The sequence below is a fragment of the Triticum aestivum genome, chromosome 6A (assembly GCF_018294505.1).
Source record: "Triticum aestivum cultivar Chinese Spring chromosome 6A, IWGSC CS RefSeq v2.1, whole genome shotgun sequence".
Classification (NCBI taxonomy): domain Eukaryota; kingdom Viridiplantae; phylum Streptophyta; class Magnoliopsida; order Poales; family Poaceae; genus Triticum; species Triticum aestivum.
Genome location: NC_057809.1, coordinates 309,615,119 through 309,636,986, shown reverse-complemented (window position 1 = coordinate 309,636,986; position 21,868 = coordinate 309,615,119).

The following is a 21,868-nucleotide window of genomic DNA, read 5'->3' as shown; positions in this document are numbered from 1 at the left end:
TCCCACGCCATGGGAGCCAAGGACCAGAGGGGAAAACCTTCTCCCATCTAGGGAGGAGGTCAAGGAAGAAGAAGAAGAAGGGGGCCCCTCTCCCCCTTGCTTCCGGTGGCGCCGGGGCCATCATCATCACCGCCAGCTTCACCAACAACTTCACCGCCATCATCACCAAGTCTTCCCCCTCTATGCAGCGGTTCAACCTCTCTCTAACCCGCTGTAATCTCTACTTAAACATGGTGCTCAACGCTATATATTATTTCCCAATGATGTACGGCTATCCTATGATGTTTGAGTAGATCTGTTTTGTCCTAATGGCTATTTGATGATCGTGATTGGTTTGAGTTGTATGTTTTATTATTGGTGCTGTCCTATGGTGCTCTCCGTGTCGCGCAAGCATGAGGGATTCCTGCTGTAGGGTTTGCAATATGTTCATGATTTGCTTATGGTGGGTGGCGTGAGTGAGAGAAGCACAGACCCGAGTAAGTAGGTTGTTTGCGTATGGGATAAAGGGGACTTGATACTTTAATGCTATGGTTGGGTTTTACCTTAATGAATCTTTACTAGTTGCGGATGCTTGCTAGAGTTCCAATCATAAGTGCATATGATCCAAGTAGAGAAAGTATGTTAGCTTATGCCTCTCCCTCAAATAAAATTGCAATAATGATTACCGGTCTAGTTATCGATTGCCTAGGGACAAATAACTTTTTCGTAACAACAAGCTCTCTATTAAAAATAATTTAGTTGTGTCTTTATCTAAGCATCCCCTAGTTTTATTTACGTGCTCTTTACTTTCTTGCAAGCTTATCCAAAAACACCTACAAAGTACTTCTAGTTTCATACTTGTTTCCGGTAAAGCGAACGTCAAGCGTGCGTAGAGTTGTATCGGTGGTCGATAGAACTTGAGGGAATAGTTGTTCTACCTTTAGCTCCTCGTTGGGTTCGACACTCTTACTTATCGAAAGAGGCTACAATTGATCCCCTATACTTGTGGGTTATCATGGCGCGCCCCCACAAAGAAAAACAAGAAACAAAAACAAAAACGAAGGACGCATACCCGAATGGCTGTTCGCGACGGCAGATACGCCTTGGTGCATTCCTTGATGGCGTCGCCCTCGGCCCGGAGTTTGGCTTGGACGTCCAAGAGCGCCCGGTTCAACGGGCCCGTCGCGCCTCCCCGCACCCACCCAGTGGGCACGGCGCTCGACACCTCGGTGTCCGGGGTCGTGGAGCTAGTGGCGCCGGTCTGGAGAGGGCGCGGCGCCGAGGCCGCCATCGCGAGACGGCGGCGCGTAGGCGTGCCGACCTCGAGAGCCAGGCCTGTCGCCACCACGCCTTCAGTTGGCGGCACCGGCAGGTCCGCCGGCCGCCCGCCTGGCGCTCTTCCGGAGGGCGGCGGTGGCGGCACAATGACATCCGGCATGGCGGTGTCGTCGGCGTCCCTCTCCAGGACCGGGTTCTCGTCGCCGACTTCCCCAGTCTGCGCCATGAACTCTGGTGGTGGCGGCGAAGAGTTCAGGGGGACGACAAACACTGCCGACTGGCCGTGTGCGGCTTCTTCAGCGCGCTTCTTCTCCGCGTCGGTGGCCTCGGCTTCCGCCAGCTTCTTCAGGGCAGCGGCCTCTGCCTTGTCGGCTTCCGCCTTCTTCAGGCGGGTGGCTTCCCGCTCCTCGTGTGCCCCCCCCCACCGCGCGTTCTGCTCCATCGCCTCCCGGAGGTCGGTGGCCGGATCAACCCACCGGGTGGTGGAGGAGGTCTCCGCCGACTTTACGACGGAGCCGGCGGTCGACTTCTCAAGAGAGAGTGGGGCCCTAAAGCAAAGGGATTTCAGACAAAGTCAATGAAGAAATGTGAAGGTGCAAAGGGATGTAGCACTTACGCCAAAATCAGCTGCGGCGTCTTCACCACCTTGCGGAAGCGGTTGGCCTTTGCGGCCACTTCGTCCCACTTGGTCGCCATGGCTGAGCCCTTGGGCTTCTTCGGTCGGCTGCCGAACAGGCTCGTCCCGGCCCTACGCTTCTTGGCGCCGCCTTGAGCGTCCGGCGCGGCGAATGAGCTCGTGCCCGGCTGGCCGGCTCCTGGCTGGTGGCGCGGGGCGACCTCCTCATCATCGTCAGGCGAGTCCTCGAGACTGGCCCCAAGTCTTGGGCCACCCGCCGCGCCGCTTCCTCCCTCGGCGTCGTCCTCTAGGGCCGCCGCCCCCAGGTCGGGGTCGTCGACATCGCTCTCCGCTCGGTCGGGGAGGAATTCGCGGTCCGGCCCCACGGTGCTGGCTGCTGGCTGGAGGAGGGGGTTCTGACCAAAGCCGACTGGTCAGATCGGACAAGACGGACTCGACAGCAAAGAAGTCAGGAGAGTCGAAGAAAAAGAGAAAGGGAAAACGACTCACCAGAGGCGGAAGGGAAGCACGTGAATACGGCTCCTTGTCGAACTGCCACTCTTCTTTGAGGTCGCAACTCACCAGATAATTCACCATATAGGCTACCTCCTCGTGAGGCATCTCCTTGGTGCACATCCGACTCGGGTCTTGGTGCCCGCTCATCTGGCAGATCATGTGGGGCGACTTTGGAGCGGGAGCACTCGGCGCGCCACGAAGGCGGCCAGCAAATCCGGCCCGGTCAGGCCCTCTGACTGCGTCAGCACTCGGAGTCAGGCAATGGCGCCGGCTCCTGCGGGCGTCAGCGTCCTGGCCCGATGCGACCAGTTGGGCTGCCTCCCTGCTAGCAGGCCGGCTACGTAGGCCGGCAGATTGGCCCAATCACCCTCCGCGGAGACGTTCTTCACGTAGAAGTACGTCCGCTGCCACATCTTCACCGACTTGATCAGCTTGATGGAGGGAAACGGGTTGTCGGCCCCCGACCTTAGCACGGCAATGAACGCGCCGCACTGAGACGGCACGCCCGTGGCTTGGGTGCCGAGCTTGGAGTAGAAGAAATCCCCCCAGAGCTCGATGGTGGGGAGAATACCGAGGAAGCCTTCGCATAAGGTGACGAAGGCGGACAGTAGCACCACCGTGTTGGGGGTGAGGTGGTGCGGCTGGAGTCCGTAGAACTCGAGGAAAGAGGGGAAGAAGCTACTTGCCGGCAGGCCCATGCCGCGTAGGCAGTGCGAGCTGAAGACGACCTGCTTGCCCTCCTGCGGCGCCGATGAAATTTCCCCCCTCCGCGCGAGGCGAACCCACATGAGGTCCTCGCCGGACAACCGACGCGTCTTGCGGAGGAAATCAACGTGATTGTCGTGGACCTCCGAACCGTCCGAGGTGCCGAAGTGCACCATAGGGGGCGTGATGGCAGAGGAAGAGCTCATTGTGAGCGGACCGCCGCAACGCTCGATGTAGCTTGAGGTGCAGAGAGAGAGAAGAAGAAGAAGCAATGAGGAGGAGGGACGCGCGTGCTCCGCCGCTTCCCCTCCTCCCCCTACTTATAGCCTCATGGGCTGCGAAGCCGAGGGGGTGGTTGTGGGATCTACTGCGCCCACTACCCCACGCCCCCCACGTTTATCGTGCAAAGTTACTGCGCGCAGTAACTCCATGGGAACATCAACCGTCCCCCCCAGCCGCAGCGGATCCGCTTGTGTGCCGAGGCGCGGTAGTGGCGAGCCCCGCCTATAGGCATGTCCCGTCGCGTGAATGGGTAGGCAGGCTGGTCCGGCTGCTGGTTGCCACATGGCAGGCCCGAAATGGGTGGCAGCCAAGAAGCTTAGCTGATACGCCACAGAGTTCCCACTGGGGCATTCGAAAGTTTTGGACGAGTCAAAATCGGGCGAATCCGACTCCTACCAATCGGCCCGGCAGAATCGAACGAGGATTCCACCTCAAGTACTCGGAGAAAGAAACTGCCGAGGCTCCTCGGCTGGTTGTCAGCGGCGCCTCATTAGCTTTGGGACTACTGTCGGAGTAATGGGCCACGAGTAGGCTAGCCAGAGGCCCAAAACCTTTCAAGACATCGGGGGCTGACTGCGCCCCTCGAGATGACAGATGGAGAGCCGCCTTCTGGAGGATGACCGAAGGAACAGTCGGCTGCTCGTATGTATCTGAGTCCTAGAGACGAGGTCAAGACCGGCCGACTCCTCCTGGCGGCTTCCAGAGAAGCCGACCACGGGGAGTCGGCCCACGACACCAACAAAACCCATGCCCTCATCAGGGGGATGGGACAGGGAGTGGCAACAGTAAAGCCCACTCCCTCACCTTTTCTAGGAGATGGCTAGGCCACAGTGCGTCGTACCAATGGAGATCTCCGTCTGGTGCGGCACTGTTGCCATGCCATCCCTGACATCAGCCACCGTGGGCAGAGCCCTGTGCCCACGACGGCCTGACGGTACGGTCCACGGATGACGGGCCCTACCAGTCAGTGAGAGTCCGGAAGACGGCAAGGGCGCCACCAGTCGGACCCGTAGGGAGCTGGCCCCCGGGAGTCGGCCTGCCCCTCCCACGGGTTCCCCATGCCATCAACCAGACGAGACAAGGAGTGGCAACAGTGAACACCCGCCAGGCGGCAGGGCTATAGCCATGACCTCATGACCAAGCCTGCGTCATTAGAGGCACCGCTACAGTAATCAGCAGCGGGCAGGACCCGCAAGCGGCGGGTACGGCCTGTCGGCTTCGTACTAGACCAGTCGGCGGGCCCCAGCAATCGGCAGAAGGGCTGGCAGGCGAAGAGACCGATGGCTGGGCCCTGCGCCCAGACAGTTTACCATTGTACCCCTGGGAGGTAGGCCTATATAAACCCCCCAGGGCACCCATGCAAAGGCTCCCGATCCATTAGAACTAGATCAGATCACAAAGGGGGGGGGGAAGAGCTAACCCAGCCTTCTCCTACCTTCAGCATACAGCTCGAGGAGCAACCTTGTATTCACTTCGCTTTAGTGATCATGCGGAAACCCCGTAGAGCAGGACTGGGGGTGTTATCTCCTAGGAGAGCCCCAAACCTAGGTAAAGTAGCCGAAGTTCGTGTCTATGCCTCATCCCATTTCCAGGCGCCAGTGACGTTCTACTCGCCCCCACCATGATAAGCCATCCATTGGCATATGTCGCACCCAACCCCCGACACCGTGTATATAAGGGGACGACTCGACAGCGGCTTAGGACGAGAAACAAGAGATCGATAGCCAAGCTAGCGGATTCGCTCCTTGGTCATCCAAACCTAGCAATACAACATCAAATGGACTAGGCCTTACCTTCACCGTAAGGGGCCAAACCAGTATAAACCTTCTCGTGTCCTTTGTCCCAGTTAACCCCTTTAAGCTTCCTAGTTGCGATGGCCCTATGACTAAGTCCTTTCACTAGGACATCTGCCGTGGCAATTCCACGACAGTTGGCGCCCACCGTGGGGCCAGCGCACGGTGGATTTGAGTTCTAGAAAGGGCAACTTCGAAGGGCTCAAGGGATACGCTGTGGGTCGGATGACCAAAAGTCGTCGCAGCAAGCTCTACATCGATGATGAAGGCTGGGGCCCCAACGCCGGCTCGATTGAGTATGGGTACCGGGTCCCCTTCGGCGGAATCCATGTCTTCATCGGCCGGGTCGGCGAGTCAGGACCTGAGCCGGACGTTTGCACCAACCTTAGCGAGACAGCTCAACGCGCAACACCTGCCCGGGCTCAACCCGCCGTGCGGCGGGCCTTCGTGGGTTGCATCCATGGAGGGGATTTCTCTAAAGGATCGATAGACAGTGGTGAGACGGTCGTCTGCTCTGACGGTACGTCGTCCACAGGCGAGACAGATTATTTGTATCAGGTACAAGATGGCGTGCTTGGGGGTTGTTCCAATGGCAGGAATATTCCGGACCCCTCTGAGCCGCCGAATCGAGCCGGAGTCTTCATGGCTGGCGTCAACCCAGGCAGAATTCTACGGCTGTGGAAGCAATAACCACCGGGTCGGCAGCGGCCGGGTAAGGAGACCCCACGCGCCCCCCGGCTAAGGTATTAATGGATCTCATGGATAAGATGACGACTCTATTGACTGCTGTGGTTGAGCCGGCAGATAAGTCTCAGCATGACGCGGAGGTGGCACGACTACGTGAAGAGGTGGCACAAGCCAAGGAAAATTTAGCAGTGGAAGATGTCAGGATGGCCGCAGAATGGGCGGCTTTGGATGCTCGTGCTCGGCAGCTTCAAGCAAAGACTTTCCGGCTCTCGGTGGATCTGAACGCGTCAAACGAGGTCATGAGGAGAAGACACCAGAAAACTCAGTCACGTCTGCCTCTGACTTACGATCCTAGGAATCTTTTCCACACACACGGGGCCAGACCCAGCAACCCACCGGAGGCAAACCGGATTACAACACCCGAGACGGGGGCGCCGGTTCAGCCGAGGACCATGGAACCACCCCATGTGAATACTACTCCGCCTCATTACACGCCAGTACCACCGGGTCACTTCTCTAACCCTTTGGAGAATTTAATTGATGTGTCGGCCCGTCTGGCGGCTCTCCCAATGGAAGGCCACTCTCCAACGGCGATCGAAACACGAAGGGTCAGAGAACTTCTTCAAACAGCCCTGGCACAACATGATGCGTACTCTTATAGTCAAGAAAGAATCCATTCAACCCCTCGCCCAAGCCGGAGCCCGAGCTATAGCAGACATATAGACTCAGCGGCTATGTCAAGCAATGTGCAACGCCGTAAACAACCGTGCAGGCATGACCCGGCGCAGGATGGAGCCTTTAACTTGGTGGATTAGGAGAGGATCCATCAGGAGGCTAAGCGGGCGGTTCAACTGGCAGCTGAGCAGGCGCCTCATCAGGCTTTTCCGGTTTATCCAGCAACCTCTGTTGAGGCAGGAGTGGCCACAAGGACAGGAGGTGTCCCTTGCCTGGTGCCGGCTCTATGTAACGAACGCTTGCCAAAATATTTTAAGGGGCCTCATAAAGTGCCTAATTACACAGCCGACTTGCAGCCTGGGGCATGGATTGAAAGTTATGAGATGGCGATGGAGCTATTAGAGGTTAGCTATGCAGCAATGGCTAAATATTTCACTATGATGTTGGATGGAAAAACTCGCACTTGGTTGAAAGGGCTGCCACCCAACTCCATCGGCTCATGGGCAGAGTTAAAAACCTGGTTCATTCAGAACTTCAAGGACACATGTAAGCAACCTATGTCAATCATGGACTTGACTAACTATAAGCAAGAGGAAGGTGAGTCCACGACCCATTGGGTGCGCTGGGTCAAAGAGATAATACATTCATATGATAAGATGGATGCCGGCTCGGCGGTCTTAATGTTGGAGAAAAAATGCCGTTTTGAACCTCTGAAGCAGAAGCTGGGGAGGCTCAAGCATGATTGTCATGACATGGGCCAGTTGATGGCGGCTTTGGTCAAATATGCTGATTCAGATAGTACCAAGGATCCCGCATCTGATGAAGAGAAGACTTGGAAGGGAAAAAGAACGGCAATGGCAAGGGTCACCAGCATAACCCGACATGTCAAGGAGGTAATAAACGTAAGGCTGACGAGTTTGTGGCTAACGCCAGTACATAGGGCAACAACCAATGGCGCAAGGGAAGGCCACCTCCTCGGTCAGGCGGGTCAGGTCCCACCCTTGAGCAACTACTGAATGAACCCTGTCCAAGACACGGCACCCGGGAGAAGCCAACTACCCATCTGTGGAAGGACTATATGATCATGAAGGCGTTTAAAAATTCCAACATATTCGATGGTAACCACGGACCTGGCGGCGGTTCAGGCGGTGGCGGCTCTCATGGCCCGGGCGCCGTCTCAGGCGGAGGCGGTTTTCACGGCCAGGGCCATCTCGGTAACCAAGGTGGTTATAATCAGCAATCTGGCCAAAGTAATCAGCACCAATAGCAGCAGCAGTCCGAGTATCAGAGTAACCCAAAGCAGCTGAACGGTGGGCAGTACCACGTATTTACCACTAGTTTGTGCAAGAGGGACCAGAAACTTCACAAGAGGGCTGTAAACGCTGTTGAGCCGGTGGTTCCACGTTATTTGAGATGGTCAGAACAACCTATTGTGTGGAGTAGGGAGGATCACCCTCCCCGGGTTGATAATCCGGGTCACTTCGCTTTGGTAGTGGCGCCTCAGGTTGGTGGATATAAATTTACTAAGGTACTCATGGACGGAGGCAGTAGCATCGACATGCTCTATTACGAGACGTTTCGTCGCATGGGGTTGACTGACAAGAGTCTTAGACAATCCAACACTATTTTTCATGGCGTTGTACCTGGTAAGTCGGCATACCCAGTTGGTAAGATTGAGCTGGAAGTAACCTTTGGGGATGAATATGATTCTAGGGCTGAGAAGTTAACTTTTGAAGTGGTTAAGATAAAAAGCCCATATCATGCCCTGTTTGGACGGCCGGCTTACGCCAAGTTCATGGCTCGGCCATGTTATGTGTATCTGCAGCTCAAGATGCTGGGTTATAAAGGCACCATCACAGTACATGGAAGCCGGAAAATAGCCCTGGAATGTGAAGAAGGTGATGCTGCTTATGTTGAGTCTGTTTGTGCAACAAAGGAGTTAAAGATTTATAAAGATAATGTTGACCCGGCAGACATGACGTCTTTGAAGAATCCAACTACGAAGCATGAACCGGTGTTGAAATTCAAATTAGCGGATGACACCAAGATAGTTGATTTTGTGCCTGGCGACTCATCCAAACAGTTCATTATCAGTGCTAACTTCGATCCAAAATAGGAAAGCGTGCTCATCGAGTTCATCCGTGAGAACCGGGACATCTTTGCATGGAAGCCTTTTGACATGCCGGTTGTCCCAAGAGAACTCGCTGAGCACACTCTCAATATTGATCTGAAATTTAAACCGGTCAGGTAGTTTCTTCGAAGGTTTAATGAGGAAAGGTGCAAGGCTATTGGAGAAGAGGTGGCCCGGCTCTTGGCGGCCGGGTTCATTGTCGAAGTTTTTCACCTGGAGTGGTTGGCTAACCGGGTGCTTGTGCTTAAAAAGAATGGCACCTAGCGCATGTGTGTGGATTACACAGATTTGAACAAAGCTTGTCTGGCTGACCCTTTTTCTCTCCCTTGTATTGATCAGATCATTGATGCTACGGCGGGTTGCGAGCGTTTGAGTTTTTTGGATGCCTATTCAGGTTATCATCAGATCAACATGTCAGTTAAGGACCAGGAGAAGACGGCTTTCATCACTCCGTTTGGAGCGTTCTGCTATGTGTCTATGCCTTTTGGGCTTAAGAGTGCCCAGGCGACTTATCAACGATGTGTGCAGAACACTGTTCAAGATATCTTCCGATATTCCGATATATCGGCCGATTTATCACTTACCCGTGTCTCACCGATAAGATAAATCGGCCGATAAATCATCCGATATGGTGATAAATTGGCCGATATGCCGATAAACTGGACGATTTACCCCTTATCATGGGTCGACCGAGAAGTTCCCGATAAGAGATATCCCCAACATTGGTGCAGAATTGTCTTCACAATCAGATTGGGCGTAATGTTCATGCTTATGTAGATGATATCGTGGTGAAATCCAGAGAGAAGGAAGCCTTGGTAACTGATTTGAAGGAGACTTTTGATAACCTCCGGGTCTACAAAATGATGCTTAACCCGGCTAAGTGTGTTTTTGGAGTCACAGCTGGCAAACTCTTGGGTTTTTTGGTGTCTAACATTGGTATTGAGGCTAACCCGAAGAAAATTAAGGCAATTACATCTCTGGCTAAACCGGCGTGCATCAATGACGTTCAGCGGTTGGCGGGTCGCGTCGCAGCCTTAAGCTGGTTAGGGGACAAGGTGATGCCTTTGTATCAAATGATGAAGAAGGCGGCTAACTTTGTCTGGAGTGATGCCGCTAACTCTGCTTTTGAGAATCTAAAGAAACAGCTCGTTGAGCCGCCGATTCTTGCTGCTCCGATTGAGAAAGAGTCGTTGTTGTTGTATGTGGCTGCTAACTCACGTGATGTCAATGTGGCCATTGTTGTGGAGTGCAAGGAGGCTGGCAAGGAACATCCGGTCCAATGGCCGGTTTACTATGTAAGTGAGGTGCTCATTGAATCTAAACAAAGATATCCACATTGGCAGAAGCTTGTTTATGGGGTGTTCATGGCAAGCCGGAAGGTCAAGCATTACTTTCAAGGGTCACCCAATCACGGTGGTTAGCTCTGCTCCTCTACGAGACATTATTCTAAATAGAGAAGCCACAGGATGAGTCGCCAAGTGGGCTATTGAACTTGGGTCTCATAGTTTGAAGTATGTGCCACGTACTGCGATTAAATATCAAGCGCTGGTTGACTTCATTAATGACTGGACAGAGTTGCAGATGCCAGAGGAGAAACCAGACAACACCTATTGGATAGTTCATTTTGATGGGTCCAGATAGTTGGAAGGCTCGGGGGCTGGAGTTGTTTTAACTTCTCCTCGAGCTGACAAGTTTTGTTATGTGTTGCGATTGATGTTTCCTTATACTAACAACACAACAGAATATGAAGCCTTGCCCCATGGTCTTCGAATGGCTAAAGAGATGAGTCTGAGCCGGGTACGGTGCCTTGGCGATTCAGATTTGGTGGTTCAGCAGGTGTCAGGCAAGTGGGATTCCAAGGATCCTCTCATGGCGGCTTATCGCCGAGAGGTCCATTTTCGACTCAAGGATGGAATGCACATGACTAAGATAGCCAGACAGTATGTCATTAGCATTCAAATGAGTGTACTGAGAGATATCAAACTGTACTTTCCGCCTTTCTAAGGCATCCTGTTTGGCAGAATACCTGGCCAGCACAGTTGGATTACCCGGCACAACAAATCTGCTGCCAGTGATCAGAACATCATGGTTAGAAGATGTTGGCGGGTTAGCTGAACCCGGATGGTCTGACGGTGGAGGGATCAACAATGGTTTCATCAGCTGACGGCTCGGGAGGATCCAATTGAGCATGGACAGCCGGATCTTCTGGCACTTCAGATTGAGCGCGAGGAATTGAGGTTGCCGGTTCAAGCGCAGGATTTCTTGGGTCTTCTGTCGGTTTAATAACCTTAGCTTTCTTGGACTTCACTTGACCACTAAGAAAGATTTCTTATGAGACAGTTAGTATAATGATGCAATTTTAAAGATGCAGAGGAAAGACGATTTTCCTTACCCAGGGGCAGTATTGAAAGCCGGAAATTGCGTCTGAGATGAGTCACCAGAAGAGCGAGAAACCTCCTGCAAAAGTAAAATAAAGTTAAATCATAAGAGGAAATAGATTCATGGATAAAAACAAAGGACAAAGGTGAAAGAAAGCTCATTCTGGCGTTTTCGAGGAGTTTTTTGTAAATCGGAAGGCGGTTCACCATCATCATTAGTCCGGGCCTGATGGCGGCTCTCATGTTGCTGCTTTTTCAAAAGAAAATGAGGGTCCAAATAAGCCAAAGGGTGCGAAAACCTTACTTTCCGGGTTACCAGTAGAAGTTTCTGTCTTGGCAAAGGGGCTGAGTCGGAGGAGATAGTTACCTCTTCTTCCACGGCCTGGCTGGCCCCCTTGTCGTCCTGGCAATAGTCAGTGTCAATAAGATAGTTGAAAAATTGGCCAAGGGAGTCAAGGGCTACCTCCGACTTAGAAACATCATCTAGCGGGAACATGTCAGATGCAGTCTTCTTCTTCTTGGGCTTCCGGGTCATTTTCCTGGCGGCTATGGCAGCGGCTCTGGCCTTCTTAGCAGCTTCATGATCATACTTGGCCTTCTAGAAGTCATATTTGGCATGTAAACAAATGAACAGGTTGAAAGGTCATGCAAGTATTTAAACTACTGAGGAAAACACAAAAAGAGAGAGGTTAGGGGATTTCACCTCTGGGGCCTGGTTAAGTTTGCAGAAGGGGTTTAACCCAACCTTACTGCAGTCCTCGTATTTGCCGTTCACGAGGATGGTTGACATTACAACAACGTCTTCTTCAGTCAATTGAAAAGAGCTATAACGCAGAGAGTCATTTGGGCCTCCGCCATACTCATACATTAACTTGGATCGGCGGTTTAGAGGGATGACCTGCCATGCGACCCAACAACGGGTCAGATCAACTCCAGTTAAGCCATTCCCTAATAAAGCTTGAATCCTTTTAATAGATGGAATAAGTTTCTTGCGTTCAGCAGTGGTAAGCTTATCAGGGAGCACAAACTTAGAATCCAGAAGCTCCGCGCGATAACCCGGCAGTGGTTTTTTATTGGCTGGTGACGTATCTTGGCAGTAGAACCAGGTCCGATTCCAATATTTGGGATGGCTCGGTAAGACTATTAAGGGAAATACGGTGCCCTGTCGGCGCTGAATTGAGATTCCACCAAGATCCAAACTAAGGCCGTTGGTGCATTCATTCTGGCGGTTCAAGTAAAAGTATTCTCTGAAGAGTTCTACAGTCGGTTCTTCTTGAAGATATACCTCACAAAAAACTTGAAAATTGCAGATATTGGAGATAGAGTTGGGTCCAATGTCTTGTGGGCGAAGCTTGAAAAAATGCAGAATGTCTCGGAAGAACTTTGAGCCGGGTGGAGAGAAGCCTCGGTTCATGTGATCAGTGAAAATGATAACTTCACCATCTTTGGCTGAGGCCGTTCTTCCTCCGGGTCAGGTGCACGATAAGACATAACATTTTTCTCTGGTAAAAATCCTATGGTGACAAATTCGTTCAAAGTATCCTCAGTAACTGTGGAAGGGACCTAGTTGCAAACAGTTGGTGCTTTTGACAGCATGGTGAAAGGGCAAGCTAAAAAGAAAGTAATTTGCCGGTTTAATTTATTGATGAAACTACAGGTTCATGATACAGATGAATAATGGCGGCTTAAATAAGGGCTAATGACATATAAAGGAAAGATAAGCCGGAGTCATAAGCCACCATGACTAAAAAGTATTCGAAGGTTGCCAGAAACAGAATTGGCCAAGTGTTGACACAAACAAGTTTATCAAGCTGTCACTATTATTTTGGATCAAATGGCCATTCAGAAAAGAAAATATTCTAGACCTAAAAAACTAGTACAGATGAGTTCATGAGTTATAATGAGGCCTCTGTACAGGAAAGGGATCTACTAGTATCAAAAATGGACACAAAACAACTACGAGAAGAAACTACAAGAAGGACTATGACGAACGGCGAAGAACACCGACGAACTTGCAACCCTAATACAGATCTAAGTGCATGGAAAAGGAGGAACTTACAAATGCAGATCTACTGCGAAGAGTCGCCGCGGTTCTCTGGACGAGCTCAGTGTGATGTTGCGGCCGACGTTGAGGGTAACGGAGAGCGCTACGGTGGCGGCGGAGCTCAAGAGGCAGAGAGGTTGCGAGAGGAAGAAGAGGAAGAGAGGGAAGAATGAGGAAAGACCTGGTCGTGCTTATTTATAAGGGGTAAGTGAACATGCAGGCGCGAAAATTGAGGAAGACCAAAATAATGATTATCCAACCAAACGGATGCCTCGATTCTCGGAAGACATTAAAAGATAAAGATCCATTAAAGATGACGTCATAGCAGGCTTTCATATTTTCGGAAGATGACGTCATGGCGGGTTACAGAGTTTTTACACACAGAGGAAGATGGATTTCGTCTAAGTGTTGAAGATTGACAAAGAACAAAGTTCAAGTCAACCCGGGGCCTAATGTTGGGGATATAGCAACCAGATATGACCCACCCAGGAGGGGCCGGGTTAACCCCAATGGCGGGTTACAAAAAGAAGCCCAGTTATATTCAAGGTGATAGTTTTTTAAGACTTGTAGAAGGACTAAGCCCGGAGACGACTTAAGGCCCAATAATGTAAACCGCGATATGTAAAGAAAGGCATATAAAAGAAGTCACCGAGCGGGACACATTTTATGAGCCGACCAAGACTCTGTAGGCCGCCTGGCGTCAACCCATGAATATAAGGGGACGACCCGGCGGCAGCTTAGGATGAGAACCAAGAGATCGATAGCCAAGCGAGCGGATTCGCTCCTTGGTCATCGAAACCTAGCAATACAACATCAACTAGACTAGGCCTTACCTTCACCGTAAGGGGCCGAACCAGTATAAACCTTCTCATGTCCTTTGTCCCAGTTAACCCCTTTAAGCTTCCTAGTTGCGATGGCCCTACGACTAAGTCCTTTGACTAGGACATCTGCCGTGACAATTCCACGATAGTAGTCAACACCTTGATCTTGTCGAAAACATTTTGCGACAATTCGAGCTTTGTAGATAGTAACACTACTATCAGCGTCCGTCTTCCTCTTGAAGATCCATTTATTATCAATGAGTCACCGATCATCGGGCAAGTCAATCAAAGTCCAAACTTTGTTCTCATACATGAATCCCATCTCAGATTTCATGGCCTCAAGCCATTTTGCGGAATCTGGGCTCATCATCGCTTCCTCATAGTTCGTAGGTTCGTCATGGTCTAGTAACATGACTTCCAGAACAGGATTACCGTACCACTCTGGTGCGGACCGTACTCTGGTTGACCTACGAGGTTCGGTAGTAACTTGATCTGAAGTTTCATGATCATCATCATTAGCTTCCTCACTAATTGGTGTAGGAATCACTAAAACTGATTTCTGTGATGAACTACTTTCCAATTAGGGAGAAGGTACAATTACCTCATCAAGTTCTACTTTGCTCTGACTCACTTCTTTCAAGAGAAACTCCTTCTCTAGAAAGGATCCATTCTTAGCAACAAATATCTTGCCTTCGGATCTGTGATAGAAGGTGTAACCAACATTTCTTTTGGGTATCCTATGAAGGCGCACTTCCCCGATTAGGGTTCGAGCTTATCAGTTTGAAACTTTTTCACATAAGCATCACAACCCCAAACTTTAAGAAACGACAGCTTTGGTTTCTTGCCAAACCATAGTTCATACGGTGTCGTCTCAATGGATTTAGATGGTGCCCTATTTAACGTGAATGCAGCTGTCTCTAATGCATAACCCCAAAACGATAGTGGTAAATCGGTAAGAGACATCATAGATCGCACCATATCCAATAAAGTACGATTACAACGTTCGGACACACCATTATGATGTGGTGTTCCAGGTGGCGTGAGTTGCGAAACTATTCCACATTGTTTCAAATGAAGACCAAACTCGTAACTCAAATATTCGCCTCCGTGATCGGATCGTAGAAACTTTATTTTCTTGTTATGATGATTTTCCACTTCACTCTGAAATTCTTTGAACTTTTCAAATGTTTCAGACTTATGTTTCATTAAGTAGACATACCCATATCTGCTCAAATCATCTGTGAAGGTTAGAAAATAACAATACCCGCCGCGAGCCTCAACACTTATCGGATCACATACATCAGTATGTATTATTTCCAATAAGTCAGTTTCTTGCTCCATTGTTCCAGAGAACGGAGTCTTAGTCATCTTTCCCACGAGGCATGGTTCGCAAGCATCAAGTGATTCCAAAAGTCCATCAACATGGAGTTTCTTCATGCGCTTTACATCAATATGACCTAAACGATAGTGCCACAAATAGGTTGCACTATCATTATTAACTTTTCATCTTTTGGCATCAATATTATGAATATGTGTATCACTACGATCGAGATTCAATAAACCATCCACCTTGGGTGTATGACCACAGAAGGTTTTATTCATGTAAACAGAATAACAATTATTCTCTGACTTAAATGAATAAATGTATTGCAATAAACATGATCCAATCATATTACGCTCAACGCAAACACCAAATAACATTTATTTAGGTTCAGCACTAATCCCGAAGGTAAAGGGAGTGTGTGATGGTGATGTTATCAACCTTGGAATCATTTCCAACACACATCGTCAGCTTGTCCCAAACTAGTCTTTGTTTATTTTGAAACTCCTGTTTCGAGTTACTACTCTTAGCAACTGAACTAGTATCAAATACCGAGGGGTTTGCTATAAACACTAGTAAAGTACACATCAATAACATGTATATCAAATATACCTTTGTTCACTTTGCCATCCTTCTTATCCGCCAAGCATCTAGGGCACTTCCACTTCCAGTGACCATTTCCTTTCTAGTAGAAGCACTCAGTTTCATGCTTGGGTCTAGCTTGGGGCTTCTTTATGGGAGTTGCAACTTGGTTGCCATTCTTCTTGCAGTTGCCTTTCTTTCCCTTTCCCTTTTACTTGAAACTAGTGGTTTTGTCAACCATCAACATTTGATGCTTTTCTCGATTTCTACCTTCGTTGATTTCAGCATCACGAATAGCTTGGGAATCGTTTTCGTCATCCCTTGCATATTATAGTTCATCACGAAGTTCAAGTAACCTGGTGATAGTGACTAGAGAATTCTGTCAATCACCTTTTTATCTGGAAGATTAACTCACACTTGATTCAAGCGATTGTAGTACTCAGACAATCTGAGCACATGCTCACTGTTTGAGCTATTCTCCTCCATCTTGTAGGCAAAGTACTTGTCAGAGGTCTCATACCTCTCGACTCGGGCATGAGTATGAAATACAAATTTCAGCTCTTGGAACATCTTATATGCTCTGTGGCGTTCAAAACATTTTTGAAGTCCCGGTTCTAAGCCGTAAAGCATGGTGCACTAAACTATTAAGTAGTCATCATACTGAGCTTTACCAAACGTTCATAACGTTTGTATCTGCTCCTGTAGTAGGTCCGTCAGCTAGCGGTGCATCAAGGACATAATTCTTTTGTGCAGTAATGAGGATAATCCTCAAATCACGGACCTAGTCTGCATCATTGCTACTATCATCTTTCAACATAGTTTTTCTCTAGGAACATATCAAAAATAAACGGGGATCTACATCGCGAGCTATTGATCTACAACATAGTTATGCAAATACTACTAGGACTAGGTTCTTGTTAAATTAAAGTTCAATTAATCATATTACTTAAGAACTCCCACTTAGATAGACATCCCTCTAATCATCTAAGTGATCACGTGATCCATATCAACTAAACCATGTCCGATCATCACGTGAGATGGACTAGCTTTCAATGGTGAGCATCACTATGTTGATCATATCTACTATATGATTCACGCTTGACCTTTTGGTCTCAGTGTTCCAAGGCCATATCTGCATATCCTAGGCTCGTCAAGTTTAACCCGAATATTCTGCATGTGCAAAACTGGCTTGCACCCGTTGTATGTGAACGTAGAGCTTATCACACCCAATCATCACGTGGTGTCTCCGCACGACGAACTTTCGCAATGGTGCATACTCAGGGAGAACACTTGTACCTTTCAATTTAGTGAGAGATCATCTTATAATGCTATCGTCAAACTAAGCAAAAATAAGATGCATAAAGGATAAACATCACATGCAATCAAAAAATGTGACATGATATGGCCATGATCATCTTGCGCCTTTGATCTCCATCTCCAAAGTACCATCATGATCTCTATCGTCACTGGCATGATACCATGATCTCCATCATCTTGATCTCTTATCAACGTGTCGTCACATGGTCGTCTCGTCAACTATTGCTCTTGCAACTATTGCTATCGCATAGCGATAAAGTAAAGCAATTATTTGGCGCTTGCATCTTATGCCATAAAGAGACAACCATAGGGCTTCTTCCAGTTGCCGATAACTTCAATAAAACATGATCATCTCATACAACAGCTTATATCTCATCACATATTGACCATATCACATCACAACAAGCCCTACAAAAATAAGTTAAACGTCCTCTACTTTGTTGTTGCAAGTTTTACGTGGCTACTACGGGCTGAGCAAGAACCATTCTTACCTACGCATCAAAAACCACAACGCGGTATAGTGATTGCTTTTTGATCTTCAGAATGAACCCTGTTCATTGAATCCAATTCAACTAAAGTTGGAGAAACTGACACCCACCAGCCACCTGTGTGCGAAGCACGTCGGTAGAACCAGTCTCGCATAAGTGTACGCGTAATGTCGGTCTGGGCCGCTTCATCCAACAATACCGCCGACTCAAGAATCAACTAGTGACGGCAAGCAATATGTATATACCCATGACCACAACTCCTTTGTGTTGTACTCGTGCATATAACATCTACGCATAAACATGGCTCTGATACCACTGTTGGGGAACGTAGTAATTTTTAAAAAACTCCTACGCACAAGCAAGATCATGGTGATGCATAGCAACGAGAGGGGAGAGTGTTGTCCACGTACCGTCGTAGACCATAAGCGGAAGCGTTATGACAACACAGTTGATGTAGTCGCACGTCTTCACGATCGACCGATCCTAGTACCGAAAGTACGACACCTTCACGATCTGCACACGTTCGGCTCGGTGGCATCCCACGAACTCATGATCCAGCAGAGTGCCGAGGGAGAGCTTCTTCAGCACGACGGTGTGATGACAGTGATGATGATGCTATCGGAACAGGGCTTCGCCTAAGCACCGCTATGATATGACCGAGGTGGATTATGGTGGAGGGGGCACCGCACACGACTAAGAGATCAATGATCAACTTGTGTGTCTATGGGGTGCCTCTGGCCACGTCTATAAAGGATGGAGTGAGGAGGAGGTTGTCCCTCATAGGGCGTGCCCAAAGTGTGGAGTCCTACTAGGACTCCCTAGTCCGAGTAGGATTCCTCCTCCCACATGGAATAGGAAAAAGGGAAGGGAGAAGGAGAAGGAAGGAAGGGGGTGCCCCCTTTCCCTTGTCCAATTCAGACCAGTCCATGGGGAAGGGGCGCGGCCACCCTTGAGGCCTTTCTCTCCTTTCCCGTATGGCCCATTAAGGCCCAATACGAATTCCCGTAACTCTCATGTACTCTGAAAAATACCCGAATCACTCGAAACCTTTCTGATGTCCGAATATAGCCTTCCAATATATCGATCTTTACGTCTCGACCATTTCGAGACTCCTCGTCATGTCCCCAATCTCATCCGGGACTCTGTACAAACTTCGGTAATCAAATCACATAACTCATAATACAAATCATCACATAATGTTAAGCGTGCAGACCCTACGGGTTCGAGAACTATGTAGAAATGACCGAGACTCATCTCCAGTCAATAACAATAGCGGAACCTGGATGCTCATATTGGTTCCTACATATTCTACGAAGATCTTTATCGGTCAAACCGCATAACAACATACATTGTTCCCTTTGTCATCGGTATGTTACTTGCCTGAGATTCGATCGTCGGTATCCTCATACCTAGTTCAATCTCGTTACCGGCAATTCTCTTTGCTTGTTCCGTAATGCTTCATCCCGCAACTAACTCATTAGTCACAATGCTTGCAAGGCTTATAGTGATGTGCATTACCGAGAGGGCCCAGAGATAACTCTCCAATACACGGAGTGACAAATCCTAATCTTGATCTATGCCAACTCAATAAACACCATCGGAGACACCTGTAGAGCATCTTTATAATCACCCAGTTATGTTGTGATGTTTGATAGCACACAAGGTGTTCCTCCGGTATTCGATAGTTGCATAATCTCATAGTCAGAGGAACATGTATAAAAGTCATGAAGAAAGCAGTAGCAAAGAAACTGTAACGAACATTGTGCTAAGCTAACAGATGGGTCAAGTCAATCACATCATTATCTAATGATGTGACCCCGCTTATCAAATGACAACTCTCTGTCCATGGCTAGGAAACTTAACCATCTTTGATTAACGAACTAGTTAAGTAGAGGCATACTAGTGACACTCTATTTGTCTATGTATTCACACATGTACTAAGTTTCCGGTTAATACAATTAGAGAAAGAATAATAAACATTTATCATGATATAAGGAAATATAAATAACAACTTTATTATTGCCTCTAGAGCATATTTCCTTAACTAGAGGCCGGCGCCTTCCCAGCCGCTCTTCGGGCCTCAAGAAGGTGTTGGGCGGCGCAGTCTTGCTGCTCAAGGATGAAGCCGATGTTGGGGTCGCCCAACCACTGGGGATGATCAATAGAGGAGCCCTCGGCATGCCTTCTACACCCCAGGCCGGACCGCGAAGTAAGGATGCTGGAAGCACAGGCTTACGGCCCCTCATCGATACTTCTACCTCCTGGACCGACCCCGTGCCTCGTGAGGGAGTTCAGTGCGGGGGGCTCGAAATCAAGAGTGAGCCAAGGATTTGTGGGGGTCGCTTCTCAGGAGGCCCGGCTGCCACAGCCGAAGGGACCCTGAGGAGCCATTGTCAGGAAAGGACGCGATACGCAGGAAATCACAAAGATAAGGTATTTACTCATCTATGGCTGTGTATTTCCTCTGCTTCAGCGGCTGGTAGGCGCCGCCCCTGCAGCTTGGAGGCCCTTTCCTCTTGCGAAGTCTTCAAGGTTCATGCAAAGTTGGCCGAAGCTCGGGGCATGGCTGTCAGCAGCTGGGGCGCTTGTCAGGGCTTCTTGGGCAGCAACCTCGAGAGCACCAGGTTGCGCCTGCTCACTAGCCGCCACCTCGGGACCACTCACTCGAGCTTCGATGGCAATCGCCGCACGAGCATTGGGCTGCACTAGCTCTCCAACGGCTCCGTCAGGAGCACTCACTAGAATCTCAGCAGTGACTGCCTCGGGAGCACCTAGCGACACCCGCTCCCCAGCAGTCGTCCCAATGGCACCCGATGGTGTTCGCCCCCCTGCATCCACATCTGGGGCGCGTGCCGCACGGTCAACGAGCAAGGGATCCATGAAGATGGGATTCTCGTGAGGCCCTTCAAGGCCTATCAGATGCAGCCCCAACTCGTCAAAAGGGGGCATCTGCCTCATGAAGTTGTAATGCCCCGAGACCGATGTGCTAGGTGTACTCCAGTTATTCGTTGTTGTTGCCTTGTCATTGCTTGCATGTCATGCATTGCATATCATGTCATCATGTGCATGTCATTTGCATACATGTTCGTCTCATGCATCCGAGCATTTTCCCTGTTGTCCATTTTGCAATCTGGCGCTCCTATGTCACCCGGTGTCCCTTCCTACCTCTTTTCATGTGCGGGTGTTAAACATTTTCGTATTGGACCGGGACTTGTCATGCGGCCTTGGTTTACTACCGGTAGACCGCCTGTCAAGTTTTGTGCCATTTGGACTTCGTTTGATACTCCAACGGTTAACCGAGGGACCGAAAAGGCCTCGCATGTGTTGCAGCCCAACACCCTTCCAATTTGGCCCAAAACCCACCAAAACCTGTTCCACCATCTAGAGCGTTCGATCACGACCGTGTGGCCGCAAACCGCACATCATTTGGAGCTTCCTAGCTCCCTCTACCTCTATATTAAGGTCACCCTCTCAAAATCCCGGGTCTCCTAGTCCCCCTAACCCTAATTTCCGCTCGCGCCGCCGCCGGACAATGTCCGCCCTAGCCGGACAGACCCGCCGCCGCCTCCCGGCCTGTGACGCCTGGATAATCAAGCTACAGTGACCTCTGCTAATGACGCCTTGTCACCTCCATTACTGTCGCTAATCTCGCGTTAGTTCAAAACGATTCGAATTCAAATTTGAATTTTTGGCAAACAAACAAAGTTTTCAAACTTTAAAACAGAAATGTTCGGACCGTCTCAAATATTGCATAGATAATTATGGTGAAGTAAACACATTTTTATAAAATGCATAAATATTTTAAATTGAATAAAACAGAAAGGAAAATAAATAAATAAAAAAGAAACAAGTGAAAGGAAAACAAAATAAAACAAAAACAACAGACACCCCCCCCCGCTGGGCCAAGTGGCCCAGCTGGCCTCCGCCGCCCGAACGGGCCGGCCCAACCGGCCAAAGGCCCAACCGGCCAACCCCACTCCTCTCCTTATCCCCCCCCCCCGCAACCCTAGCCGCCACCCCACTCGTCCACTCCCCCCCACTCTCTCCTCCCACGTTCCCCTCTCTCCCTCGTCTGGATCGAGACGGGGGGAGCCAGATCCCGCGTCACCGGCGTCGCCCGTCACCATCCTCCCCCTCGCCGGACGCCTCCTCGCCTCACCCCGAGTCGCCCCGGCGCCCCTCCACGCGCCACCCTCGATCTGGAGTTGGGACTCGATCCCGACGCCACAACCGCTTGGAGTACCCCTCGCCGGAA